This window comes from Microtus pennsylvanicus, chromosome 2 (genome assembly GCF_037038515.1).
Source record: "Microtus pennsylvanicus isolate mMicPen1 chromosome 2, mMicPen1.hap1, whole genome shotgun sequence".
In the NCBI taxonomy this organism is placed as follows: Eukaryota; Metazoa; Chordata; class Mammalia; order Rodentia; family Cricetidae; genus Microtus; species Microtus pennsylvanicus.
In genome coordinates, this window is record NC_134580.1 from 62,119,748 (window position 1) to 62,133,298 (window position 13,551).

Below are 13,551 nucleotides of genomic sequence, written 5' to 3' on the forward strand. Positions count from 1 at the left end.
TAAGTATGTATGTATATAAACATGTAAGTATGTATGTATATGCATGTAAGTATGTATGTATATAAACATGCATAAATGTATGTAGATCTCAAACCAAAATGAAAACAAATGCAAAACCTTCATGAGCCATTCTCTTATTTTCTAGGAATTCATACTAATATATATTCGTGTGTGAAGTAGATTTAATGTTTTTAAAATGGGGAAATTTTCATGGAAGAAAAATTGGGCAGTTTCCAAGGTCCTTCTTGTTCATTATTCTGAAAACATCCCTCAGCCACTTCCACTGCCCTGAGCTAACCTGAGCTAGTCTGAGCTTGTATACCACCTCTTCCAACCTTGCTTCCTTTTCACTTCTTGCCTCTCTTTTCTCGGAAGAAAAACTAAACTAAGCGAAACTCACCATTATCACTAACACACACACGCACATGTGTGCTTGAACACATTCTTCCCATTTTTCAATTTTTTTCTTTTTGTGTTCAAGAACCACAACGAGAAGTTACCATTAAGGATGGGCTCTTAAACACTCAGATTCTAACAGGCAGCCCTGATCCCCTATTCTCTACCTTGTGCCGGCAGGCGACCCTGCGATAGGTTGTCTGCTAACCAGCTGGTCATTCCTGGCTTTCTCACCACCCCTTGCTTCACACACACACCGCAAGGGTGACACACACAGCTCCTAGCCCCATGCTTGGCACACACAGCAGGTGACTGTTGCGTGTTCTAGCGTGTTCCTGCCCATTGACTTCCTGTTCTGACGTGTAGGCGCCAGTCAAGCGCCAGCATCTCCCAGCCAGCCAGAGCTAATTGCTCTCTCTGGGAATTGTGTGCAGGGCTGACATGTCCTTTTGGCAAAGAGGACGTGAAAGTGAGTAAGACAGTTGCTTAAACGAGTTTCTAATCTGGAGGGAGAAAGGGAAAGGAATGATCCAAGGAAGGAAAACAGAGAGATAATACAGAGCCCGCCTCAGGGTCCGGAATCTAAAATCAACCGCGTGAACACTGTCAGTCCCTTCTCCAGATACTTTTTAAAAAATTGATTATGCTTTTTTTGTTTTTGAGGTTTTGTCATTTTTATATAGCAGATGATTTCAACATGCATATCAGTCAAGGTTCATTCGGGGAAGAAGGTTTACTGTGAGTTATGAGACAATGAAGAATTAGGGGAGGAGCGGCCAGGAGAAGGAAGCTGAAGAGTCCAGAGAGGAATCACTAAGCAGGATGGGCCCAGAGGACATATGGGACCTGACACATCTGTCCAGTCTCGGGAATGCCGCTGTCTCCTGTGGTTGTACCTCTGTGAGTTCACAGCCCTTCGTTGATGCAGTCTGGGCTATGGATTGTTAGCAGAGCTGGCAGACTAGGACAGCTGGTGTTGGAAACCAGCCCCACTCCCTGACACACACACACACCAGCCTGCCTACAGCAACTTGGGCACCAACAACTATATCACCACCAACCGCTGTATCCTTTAAAAGGTCCCTGCCATCACACTCAGCTGTCTTGTTCTCTTGCTCTGTCTGTCTGTATGGCTGTCTCCTTCTCCTTTCTTTCTGTCCCATTCCTGTTCTACTCCCCTTGATACTTCCCCTGAACACATGGTACTCCACTCAACCTCCTCCAAGGATTCTGACTCGCCCTCCCCGCTGTATCAGGTTAATTTCCCTTGCCTGTCGCTCACATCCCTGGGTGACCAGATTCCCAGCTCGTCCTCCTGGGTTTATCCTACTTCATGTCCTCTGCTTCAGACATCCATGAATCCCCAAGTGGATTCTTCAGACATCCATGCATTCCCAAGTGGATTCTACCCTTTTCCTATTTCGTGCCTCTGTGCAAACTCTGCTTCCAAGATCAATAAAACACCCAACAGTCTTCTAGACTCAGCCTCAGTGACTCCGGCTTTCCACGTTCTCCATTGACACATTCACATTTAAAAAAATAATTATTCGTGCATGCCTGCATGTGCACATGTGTGTACATGCATGTGTGAGTATGTGCGTGTGTGCGCGAATGTGTGTATACAAACACATGTGTGCAAGCGTGTGTGCGCCTGTGTGTATGTGCGTGCGTGCATGCATGTGTGTGTATGTGTGTGCATGCATGCATGTGTACATGTGTGTGTATACTGCTACACAGGTCTGGAAGTCAGATCACTTTCAGAGGCCAGTTCTCTCCTTTGACAGTAAGTTCCAGAGATAGATTTCATCCCATCAGGCCTGACAGCAAATGCTGCCACTCACTGAGCTGTTCTCCCACCTCCTCTCGTGCTTTAGTCAAAGGCTGCTCTTAACTACAGGTCCACCAGGAGGCACAAGAACGGCTGGGTTTCCCCAACTGTGAGTTCCACGTCTACATGGTCAACCAGCTGCGGATGGAGAGGAAAAGACTGATCTGGAATGTGGTACAGGCACGTTCATTCCTGTCACCCCAGTAAAGGAGGATCCCGAATCTGAGGCTGGTCTGGCTACACGGTGAGATGATGTCATACCAAAATATCCAACAAAAGCTGAATTTGCACTGAACAGGTGCAGGCATTTTTTCCCCTTGTCACCGTCCCTTATCAATAGTATAACAACTATTTCCACAGTGTCTGGAATTAACATAATCATTATATTAGTTATTTGGGGTAATCTGAAGATGATTTCAATGCTGTGCCCAGCCTGTGGGGACCCCAAAAGACCACCAGGGAGATCAACTCACCGAAATGCAAAAGTGAAGTTTATTACAGTGCACACATAATTACAAGCCTGTAGGGACCTCATCAGCACAGCAGCGGGAGAAGGTACCCCGCCCTGCTAGACAGCGTTATTTAAAGGCAAAAACCAGAAAGTTACATTAGCAGGGTGTGGGGTGACAGGTTCGATTCTGATTGGCTCGTGCCTAGGGATTTTTTTATTTTCGAACCCGCCTGTAGCTTGTCAAATTTTCTTATCGGCTGACCTTCGGTGGGGACATTCTGCGGTTATCTGTACCCTCCAGCTGGCTACTCTGTTACTTTTGCCCCTAGCCATTTCTGAGGACTGGAATGTTTTACGAGAATAGTTTACACAGGACACAAGATGGAGGTGAAGCACAAAATGGGGGAATGTGGAAAGACATAGTGTTTTGCTGGAAGCTTCACCCCAGTCCCTAACATCCACGTACCCAAAGAGTCTGGAATGTTCAGTGGAAGCTCTGTCCCAAGCCCCCTCCCCATCTTTCTCCAAACCCTACTTTATCGCAGAAAGCCCACCCCAGATGACCCCTCCCCTAGAGATGTTCAAGACCACTTCCACAGGGTATTTAAACTGCCCCCCAAAACAACAGACTGTGGTTTTCTGTCTTCCTTTCCTATCGCCTCTCTTGGGGGGGGAGGGGAGCTGGAAAATCATCCAAGAGCATTTTATCCATTCAACCTGGGCTGTTTCTAATTTGGTTTGATTTGGTGTGATTTGGATTGTTGTGCTTTATCAGGGTACAGAAACTCACATAGACTAGATGCAAATATGATCCCATCTCATGTTAGGGATGAGAATTTGGGGATTTGGGTGTTCAAAGGGAGACCTGGATCCCACACTTTGAGACATCAAGGATAGCTGTATAGTAGTTATCTAAAAGTGTTTAGAGACACAGGAATGTGGGCTGAGATCCTAGCTCCGCCTGGACAAGTTAATCTGCCATTTATTTCCTCAGAGCTTCCTCTTACTGCCTAGGCAGGTTGGCAGGACTCTGGAATAAACAGGAACCACGCACTTTCTTATGGTGGTTTCATGAGACTGTCCCCCATGGTCTCAGAATACTTGGTCTCCAGTCTGTGGTTCTGTTAGGGCATGTTTGGGACATGTGACCTTGCTGGAGGAAATATGTCACTGGAGGCAGGCTTTGAGGTTTCAAAGCCACACACCATTTCCAGTTCATTCTCTCTGTTTCATGCGTGCAGTTCAAAATTAAACCCCCAGTTGCTGTGTCCGCCACCTACTACTTCTGCTGGATCGGGAAATCCAAGCAGACTCTTTTTTCTATTAGTTCCCTCGGTCTTGATGTTTTCTACAGCTGCAGTAAAGTAGCTACTGCACTTCTGCAGATGGTAATGTCTCCTTCACGTTTGCTAGTCCTCAGCCTATACCTGCTAATGAATGAACAAGAGAAACCAGACAGCAGTTTTGACTTTAGGTAACCCACGGTCAAACCTAGGTGGTGTCCAGGCTGCTGCACAACGGCTCAGTAACAGAACACCCCTCCCTCCCTCTGCAAGACCAGAGATCAGAACCAGGAGCGAGCAAAGCAAGCTGCCACTTGCTTTACCCAGTCAGAGGAAAATAAAGCTAAGAGGTCTAAGGAGCAGTCTGGGACACAGCCCCATAAGTGCCCCAACCAGCAAGTTACCAAGATCTCAAGGATCAACAGCAGTATGGGAAAGATGGAGACTCCTTGGCAGGCTCTTGCCTTCAGCCCTGGAGAAGTTCTTCAACACAGGAAGGTGGGAGGAAGCAGGAGGTCTCCGGCTAGACATACACTTTCTGATTAGTTATGAGAGAGAGAGGGGAGAGGAGAGAGAGAACACGTGTGCCACAGCGCATGTGGAAGTCAGAGGATTCTCCCCTTCTCCCTGCTGGGATAGGGTCTCTGGTTTTGTGATGCTCTGTGTCCTCCTCCCACTGCATTGTTGGAGCTCTGGGACTACAGCTGTGAAGTCACTGCATCCGGCTTTTTATGTGAGTTCTGGGACTCCAATTCAGGTCATCAGGCTTGTGTGGTGAGTCTGCTGAGCCACCCCAGGTCTCAGACCAGGTCTATTTTTATCAGGCTCCTGGAGAAAGAGTTCACTTCATCTTGGCCACTGCCGGAGTAGAGGACATCACGAGCCTCCCCTCTGGAGACTCTGTTGGCAGCATTTAATACACGTGCTAGTGGATACCCTGTAGCCCAGCACTTCCCTTCCTGGGTCTCCAGTCTAGAAAGATGCTCTCACAAGGGGACCATACAAGGAAGTGCATTGCTGCCTTGTTTATAAAATCAAGCAATTAAAACAATCCAGATAACTGTCAGTGGTGAAGAAATGGGATCATTTAAGCATTAAAATGCAAAATAGCATACACAAAAGTATAAACTAGGTTTTTTGTTGTTTTTTTTTTTTAAGTTCTGGGGATGGAGCCAGAGTTATATAGGTAGGTGTTAGGTAGGTGCTATACCATTGGCCTGCATCCCCATCTTACAAAACATGGACTTCATAGCCCAAAATTATAATCTGAATGAAGAAAGTGATTTATGAAATGATGATCTCAACACTCTGGCATAATAAGAGCTATGCCATGTATAGTTCAGGGCTACATATGCAAACACGGCTTTAAACAATAGGTTGAAGGTATAATAGTCTGTTCTGTCCCTTTAAGAGACAAGCCTCCCCCACCCCCAGTCCACTGAGGCAAGCAGATCTTCCTTCTGGTTCCAGCCTGAGCTCCTTCTTTTCCATCTCTCTCCTGAAGAAGCAGCTTCTGCCTCTCTCCCTTCTCCCCACTTTTCCCCTTCCCCCTCTCTGTTTCTCTCTCTCTCTGATTCTCTCTATGTTCTTCTCCCTTCTCCCCTTCTGCCCTTTCCCTTTAACCTTCATAACCCACTAAATAAATACCCACTTTCTCTGCGTGGCGTGCCTAATAGATCTCTGTCTCTTACCCACCATGCGGCTACCTGCCTTGGACCAGCTGCCTTTGTGGCCTGTGGTGGTCTTGTGCCCACTGCCCACTGCTGCCACTCGGGGACCTACAGCGTTTTACCATAACAGAAGGAACATGTTTTTTGGTTTTTTTGCTTTGTTCTTTTGGTTTTCTGAGACAGGGTTTCTCTGTAGCTTTGGAGCCTGTCCTGGAACTTGCTCTTGTAGATCAGGCTGACCTTGAACTCCCAGAGATCCACCTGCCTCTACCTCCCACGTGCTGGGATTAAAGGCGTGCGCCACCACCACCTGGCGAAGGAACACGTTTCTGCACGTCTTTGCAGTCAGTTTTGGAAAAGGGAAGGACTAAAATCTCTAAGTCAAGCAGGTTTCTGCCTGTCCTGCCAGAAATCAGACACTGAGGCAGGAGGATAGTGTTCCAGGTCAGCCTGGCCTGTACAATAAGAACTGGCTGCAAAACAGTGTTTGTTTAAACATGTGGGAATCGTTTCCTTAGTTCCAATTAGTAATAATAAGAAAAAGAACTTGAAACCTTAAAGTACAAGTATCACAGCTGAGCAGAAGGATAGATGGAATATAAGGACATTTTTATATAAAAAATAAGTTATTTTTCTAGGGTAAACAGAAACATGGCCTTTGAAGTTGACTCTCTCTCTCTCTCTCTGAATGTGTGTATGTTTTGTGTGTGTTAGGTGGGAAGGATATTGGGTTTAAAACACAGTTGACCAAGACACTTCAGGAATAAACAGGATTAACGATTGTCACGCCTTTTAGAGTTGAACATTTAGCCCACATTCTTAAACCTGTAATGCTTTCTTTGACACAGTGGTGAAATCTATATCCTCCAGACTCTAGGTGGAAACACACGTAAAAAAGGGCAGTTTCAGGGGGGTTGTAAGCCCAAGGTTAAATCCCCACTATTCTATGTGACTGGCTAGTTTCTCAGATCTGCAAAGTAGAAATCCATGAATGAGAGCTGGGGGGTAGCTCAGGGTTAGAGAACTCTCTCTTTTTCGTGTGTGTGTGTGTGTGTGTGTGTGTGTGTGTGTGTGTGTGTGTGTGTGGTGTGTGTGTAAAAGCAGCTGAATCATGAAACAGCTATTCATGGCTTAAGGGCCCTCCGGTTGCCTCGTGCACTGTCGTATAAATAAGTAAGGTCATTATGGGAAACCAAAGCCATGGGAAGCTGAACTTGCCAGCATAAATGCTGACATCCTTGTCTCCAAAATCAGCCTCTTTCAGCACAAAGCTGGGAGTGTGCAGTGAGATCCGTAGATTGCATTGCCTGTTCTCCTGCAGGGACCATGTGACAGGCAGGCTGTGGCTGAACAGCCCAGCTTGCACTTTGGGGTCAGCCTTTGTTGCCCCTTCATCACTAGAGGCCTTAGGAATGCGCTCAACATCTCTAACACAGTCAAGGTGTTGCCAACCCTGCTGCTCCCAGTCTTTCCTACTAACTTCAGTCTAAAAATAAGATGGCTCTTTACATTAAAGTTCTTACACACACACACACACACACACTTTGGAATGTGAAACTTTTGGATGTGATACCTAGCAAAAGAAGGAAAACAGATTTCAAATTAAGAATTCTGAAAATTTGTGGGGCTGCTGTATCTTTTCCAGTCGGTGCCAAGGTCTTCAGAGTCGTGACAAACTGCATCCCAGAGTGCCAAGTGACCCAAACCCGAGCAAATGCACTGAATATTTAGAAGAAATGTAATCACCCCAGTGACCCAAAGTCAGATGTGGCCTTGAATATTTTATACGAAAGCATTTACAAAAAGTACGATTTAAAAATAAATCTCAGGATAGTCCTCACTAAGGTCACTTGCTGACAGACAGTTAAAAGAGCTATCTAGTCCCCAAATTATCTTCAAACCATGGGGGCATAAAACCTACCAAGACTTACTTTATAAATCTGTTCTAAAATTTTGCCATGAGGAACTGGCTGGAGCTTAGCTATAACCACAGGACTCGACAGTGCGCCAGGTTAACCCTGCAGCTCCTTACAATTCTGTCTTCATTCCTTGTCTGCAGACAGGGTTCCACCCCATCTCTCCTGGAAGCTTCTGTTAGGGCCTTATTCAGAAGCCTATCTTGGGAATGCACACAGGTGCTGTGGGCTTGTGAGAACCACCACCACCACCACCACTACCTCCACCGCCTCCTCCACTACCACCTCCACCACCACCTCCACCACCGCTGCCATTACCACCATCACCACCTCCACCATCACCTCCACCACGACCATCACCACGACCATCACTACCACCTCCACCCCCACCACCACCTCCACCACCATCTCCACCACCATCTCCACATCCACCATCACCTCCACCCCCACCTCCACCTCCACATCTACCATCACCTCCACCCCTACCTCCACCCCCACCACCATCTCCACATCCACCCCCACCTCCACCCCCACCATCACCTCCACCCCCACCTCCACCTCCACATCTACCATCACCTCCACCACCACCTCACCCCTACCTCCACCCCCACCACCACCTCCACATCCACCATTACCTCCACCATCACCACCACCAAACAGGCACCCAGAAATTTCAAGATCAAGGTGGCAGCTGTGGTTGCTGGAGAGATGACTCAGCAGTTAAGAGCATTGGCTACTCTTGCTGACGATCTGGGTTCAGTTTTCAGCACCCACACCACAGCTCACAACCATCTGTAACTCCAGTCCTACGGGACCTAACACCTTCTTCTGGCATTCAAGGGCACCAGCCACGGACAGTGTGATATACGTGTGGGCAAACACCCATGCCCACTACAGAAAAAAAGGAGGTAGCTATCTGCCCAATTTCCCATCTCCAATGGAATGATGTCCAGATTAACCTAACCCTATCTACCTCCCCCTCACTAAAAAAATAGCTATCTTCTTTTTTCGTTTTTGAAAGCCAGAGGTGTTAGATCTCCTTTTCATTACAGCTCCACATAAGACTGTCCGCTGATACTCACATAACACAGTCAGTGCTGGGCCGTTCTGAAATCTCCTCTGCCAAGGCTGTTATTCCATAACTCTTCAGTTTAGCCTCGGGCAGATTTGTTTAGACAAGGACAGAAAGCAGCCACTTTCTTCACCAAACATCACAAGAGCGGTCTCTAGGCCATTATTAATATTCTTTTCCTCTTGAGCTGGCCGTCACAGTTCACATCATCCTAGTACCGCTGGCTTCCGTGCTCCTACTGGAATGGCCAGTAAGGCCCGCCCACTTAAAGTGCTGAACTGCTTTTCTAGTCTGGTCCCAAAGTCCACCTTTCTCCAAACCAACACAGAGTCAAGCCTATCACAGTAAGACCCCAGTTCCTGGTACCAACTTCTTAGTTTTTTCTTTTTCTTTTTTGAGACAAGGTTTCACTATGCAACCTTGGCTGACTTAGAGTTCTCTCTGTAGACTAAGCTGGCCTGAAACTCACAGAGATCTGCCTACCTCTGCCTTTAGAATGTTGGGATTAAAGGTGTGTGCCAACACACCCATCTTCTTTCTGTTTTTATCAGCACACGTTCCTCATCTGCCCTAGATTTCCTAAGGGCATTTTCACACAAGTATGTAATGTTGTAACCTCTAATGCAGCTCTCCTGTGTACAGCCATCATGAAAGGAAGATGCAGGAAGATGGTCTGGTAGTGGAGAGATAAAGTATACTGATTCGTAGTAATGTATAAACTACCCTATTTTATACAGCTCAATATTGCCAGCTCTGTGTGTGTGTGTGTGTGTGTGTGTGTGTGTGTGTGTGTGTGTGTATTATGGAGATCCAACTTTGCAATATTAGGCAAGTTCTGTACCACTGAACAATGTCTTTTTTTTTTTTAAATTTTTTGAGACAGGGTTTCTTCGTAGCTTTTTGGTTCCTGTCCTGGAACTAGCTCTTGTAGACTAGGCTGGCCTCGAACTCACAGAGATCCACCTGCCTCTGCCTCCCGAGTGCTGGGATTAAAGGCGTGTGCCACCACGGCCTAGCCTGAACAATGTCTTTAGGTCTCCCATCCATCCTAACTTCCTGTCTATTCTAAAGAGTATAAAGGGATCAGCCCCACAGATTGCTCCTCTACCCCACCCCAGCTTGCCCTTCTTGGGTTCTTTGACTGACTGGGACTGTGTAGTGACCCGCCTGCACCAAGGTAGCAGCTCCCTCTTTCTGGAAGAAGCTCCTTCCCTCTCCAGCATGTCCCCATTGCCTGCCTGTCCTCATACTGCCCTTTGTTTCCTCTACTGATACCCCACACTGTCCTTTGGGAGTGAACACATGGGCTTCTGTTTCCTACCCTCAAGGTCTTTTCTGTCTTGAATTAGCAGGCTTCAGATCCTGGGACATGGATGACGGAAGAGGGGGAGATAATCAGATTTTCATCAGTCTTGATAACAAGGTCACAGGTCCTTTGACAGTAGCCAATGTAACCTACCTTTCTTTTTATCTTAGTCCATACTATCTCTGAGCCCAGAGCTTGGTGGGGTAGAGAGCGCTAGTAAGTGCATAATAATTGCTCAGTGTACTGCTGATGTACCTGGGAGCAGGTACCATGCCTTTCCCCTCAAACATGGATACAATGTTCTTGAGACAGTTGTGAGATCAGGAAGTGCAATAGCCAAGATGACTTTGGACAGATTGTATCGGTAGCCTTAGACCACATCTAGTAGGCAGATGTTGTCTTCACCTACAACTTAAGGTTCACATATAGGATATATTAAATCTTATTAATATAAAATTTCCCAGCAGTGACCCTTTAACTTGTAAGTTGTTGTCTGGTTAAAACTGGCAAGTCGTTTCCCAGTCTTAACCTTTCCCAGAGTCTGGATATGGAAGCCAGTGGTAGGGCACCTATCATGGGCACAGTTCCACCCCCAGCACAGTACACACACACACAAAGAGAGAGAGAGAGACAGAGAGAGAGAATGTGTATGACCAGAACACACAGAGGCATGTTTCATGTGATACACAAACATCCCCGTGTCTGCTGATACACACCTGTAGTTTCAGTACTTGGGAGGCTGAGGCAGGAGAAGCATGAGTCTGAAGATAAATTGAACCAGAAGATGCTGTTTCAAAAGGGAAACAGAATCCTCTCTCCGTCCCCTTTCTCCCCTGCCCCATCTTCCATCCTTCCCAGCCACCATGAAGTGAACTGCCTGCCCCATCATGTCCTCCCTACCAGGATGAACTAAGCAGCCATGGGCTGAACTAGCCCCTCGCCCTTTAAACAACTTAAAGTTGTTTCTGTCTAGTAACTATCAAAGTAACAAAACCAACAGGAATCAGGTATTCTGTGGGTCAGAAGCTTTAGAACAAGTTTGTGGGGGGAATTTAGAAGCTTTTGGAGAAGGAGGTTAGAGAGGCCTCCGAATGCTGTAAGCTCTGGTACCCACTCAGAAGGATGCAATGCCAATGGAAGTATCCACAGTGAGGATGGTGGAGAAGGAGGTTAGAGAGGCCTCCGAATGCTGTAAGCTCTGGTACCCACTCAGAAGGATGCAATGCCAATGGAAGTATCCACAGTGAGGATGGTGGAGAAGGAGGTTAGAGAGGCCTCCGAATGCTGTAAGCTCTGGTACCCACTCAGAAGGATGCAATGCCAATGGAAGTGTGCTCAGTGAGGATGGTGGAGAAGGAGGTTAGAGAGGCCTCCGAATGCTGTAAGCTCTGGTACCCGCTCAGAAGGATGCAATGCCAATGGAAGTGTGCACAGTGAGGATGGTGGAGAAGGAGGTTAGAGAGGCCTCCGAATGCTGTAAGCTCTGGTACCCACTCAGAAGGATGCAATGCCAATGGAAGTGTGCTCAGTGAGGATGGTGGAGAAGGAGGTTAGAGAGGCCTCCGAATGCTGTAAGCTCTGGTACCCGCTCAGAAGGATGCAATGCCAATGGAAGTGTGCACAGTGAGGATGGTGGAGAAGGAGGTTAGAGAGGCCTCCGAATGCTGTAAGCTCTGGTACCCACTCAGAAGGATGCAATGCCAATGGAAGTGTGCTCAGTGAGGATGGTGGAGAAGGAGGTTAGAGAGGCCTCCGAATGCTGTAAGCTCTGGTACCCACTCAGAAGGATGCAATGCCAATGGAAGTATCCACAGTGAGGATGGTGGAGAAGGAGGTTAGAGAGGCCTCCGAATGCTGTAAGCTCTGGTACCCACTCAGAAGGATGCAATGCCAATGGAAGTGTGCACAGTGAGGATGGTGGAGAAGGAGGTTAGAGAGGCCTCCGAATGCTGTAAGCTCTGGTACCCACTCAGAAGGATGCAATGCCAATGGAAGTGTCCACAGTGAGGATGGTGGAGAAGGAGGTTAGAGAGGCCTCCGAATGCTGTAAGCTCTGGTACCCACTCAGAAGGATGCAATGCCAATGGAAGTGTCCACAGTGAGGATGGTGGAGAAGGAGGTTAGAGAGGCCTCCGAATGCTGTAAGCTCTGGTACCCACTCAGAAGGATGCAATGCCAATGGAAGTGTCCACAGTGAGGATGGTGGAGAAGGAGGTTAGAGAGGCCTCCGAATGCTGTAAGCTCTGGTACCCGCTCAGAAGGATGCAATGCCAATGGAAGTGTGCACAGTGAGGATGGTGGAGAAGGAGGTTAGAGAGGCCTCCGAATGCTGTAAGCTCTGGTACCCACTCAGAAGGATGCAATGCCAATGGAAGTGTGCTCAGTGAGGATGGTGGAGAAGGAGGTTAGAGAGGCCTCCGAATGCTGTAAGCTCTGGTACCCACTCAGAAGGATGCAATGCCAATGGAAGTGTCCACAGTGAGGATGGTGGAGAAGGAGGTTAGAGAGGCCTCCGAATGCTGTAAGCTCTGGTACCCACTCAGAAGGATGCAATGCCAATGGAAGTGTGCTCAGTGAGGATGGTTGCTCATGAGGTTTTAGGTAGGAATTCAAATCGAGAATGAGGCCATAGAGAGGCCGTGGGTACTACATTATCTCAAAGAACTTGGCTATATTTTATGCCTAACTTGAGCCTTTCAGGGAGGTTGGGCTTAAAGTTGATGGACCAGGGAGGCTTTGGTGGGTCTGAGTGAGAATGGCCCCCACAGATTCATAGGGAGTGGCATTATTAGAGGTGTGGCCTTGGTGGAGTGGGTGTGGCCTTGGTGGAAGAAGTGTGTCACAGGGGGTTGGACTTTGAGGTTTCAGAAGCCCAAGCCAGGCCTAGTGGCTCAGTCTCTTCCTGCTGCTGCTGATCCAGGTGTAGAACTCTCAGCTACCTCTCCATGTCCGCCTGCACACTGCCATATCCCACCATGATGATAATGGACTGAACCTCTGATCCTGTAAGCCAGCCCCAATTAAATATCCACCTTTATAAGAGCTGCCATGGTCATGGTGTCTCTTCACAGACAGAGGCTGAGCATAAAATTGAGAGACTGATTGACCTGACAGAGGACATTTCAAGGCAACCCAGTATCCAGGCTGTGGAACACTTATCAGAGGCTGATTTTAACCAGAGAGATGAGATTCTCTTTAAAAAGCAGAGCAGAAAGACTTGAAAAACCTCACCAGAAATGGAGCACAACAAAGTTGGTGGCCAGGAGAACGCGGCAGCCGCAGAGATGCGCTTTGCCGCAGGATAAGAGGAAAGACATCTTTTTTTTTTTTTTTTTTTTTTTGGTTTTTCGAGACAGGGTTTCTCTGTGGCTTTGGAGCCTGTCCTGGAACTAGCTCTGTAGACCAGGGTGGTCTCGAACTCACGGAGATCCGCCTGCCTCTGCCTCCCGAGTGCTGGGATTAAAGGCGTGAGCCACCATCGCCCAGCAGGAAAGATATCTTGAAGGCCTCTGGGGAACTGGTCAGGTTAGCTGTGCTGCAGGATCGGGGCAGAAAGCTGGAGACTCACTAAAAAGGTTTCACTGTGAAAAGAAAATTCTAGGGTGGCCTGCTCACACAGCGCTACATAG

The 13,551-nt window shown here is 47.5% G+C and overlaps 1 long non-coding RNA gene across 1 annotated transcript in view; it reads left to right on the forward strand.

The window, feature by feature from the left end:
- Positions 1 to 2,487, forward strand: part of LOC142843577 (uncharacterized) — a 67,739-nt gene extending 65,252 nt beyond the window's left edge. The window contains exon 3 of the long non-coding RNA XR_012909661.1: positions 2,294 to 2,487. This is a non-coding gene — a long non-coding RNA (uncharacterized LOC142843577). The remainder of the gene's footprint in view (positions 1 to 2,293) is intronic.
- The last annotated feature ends 11,064 nt before the right edge of the window (positions 2,488 to 13,551 follow it).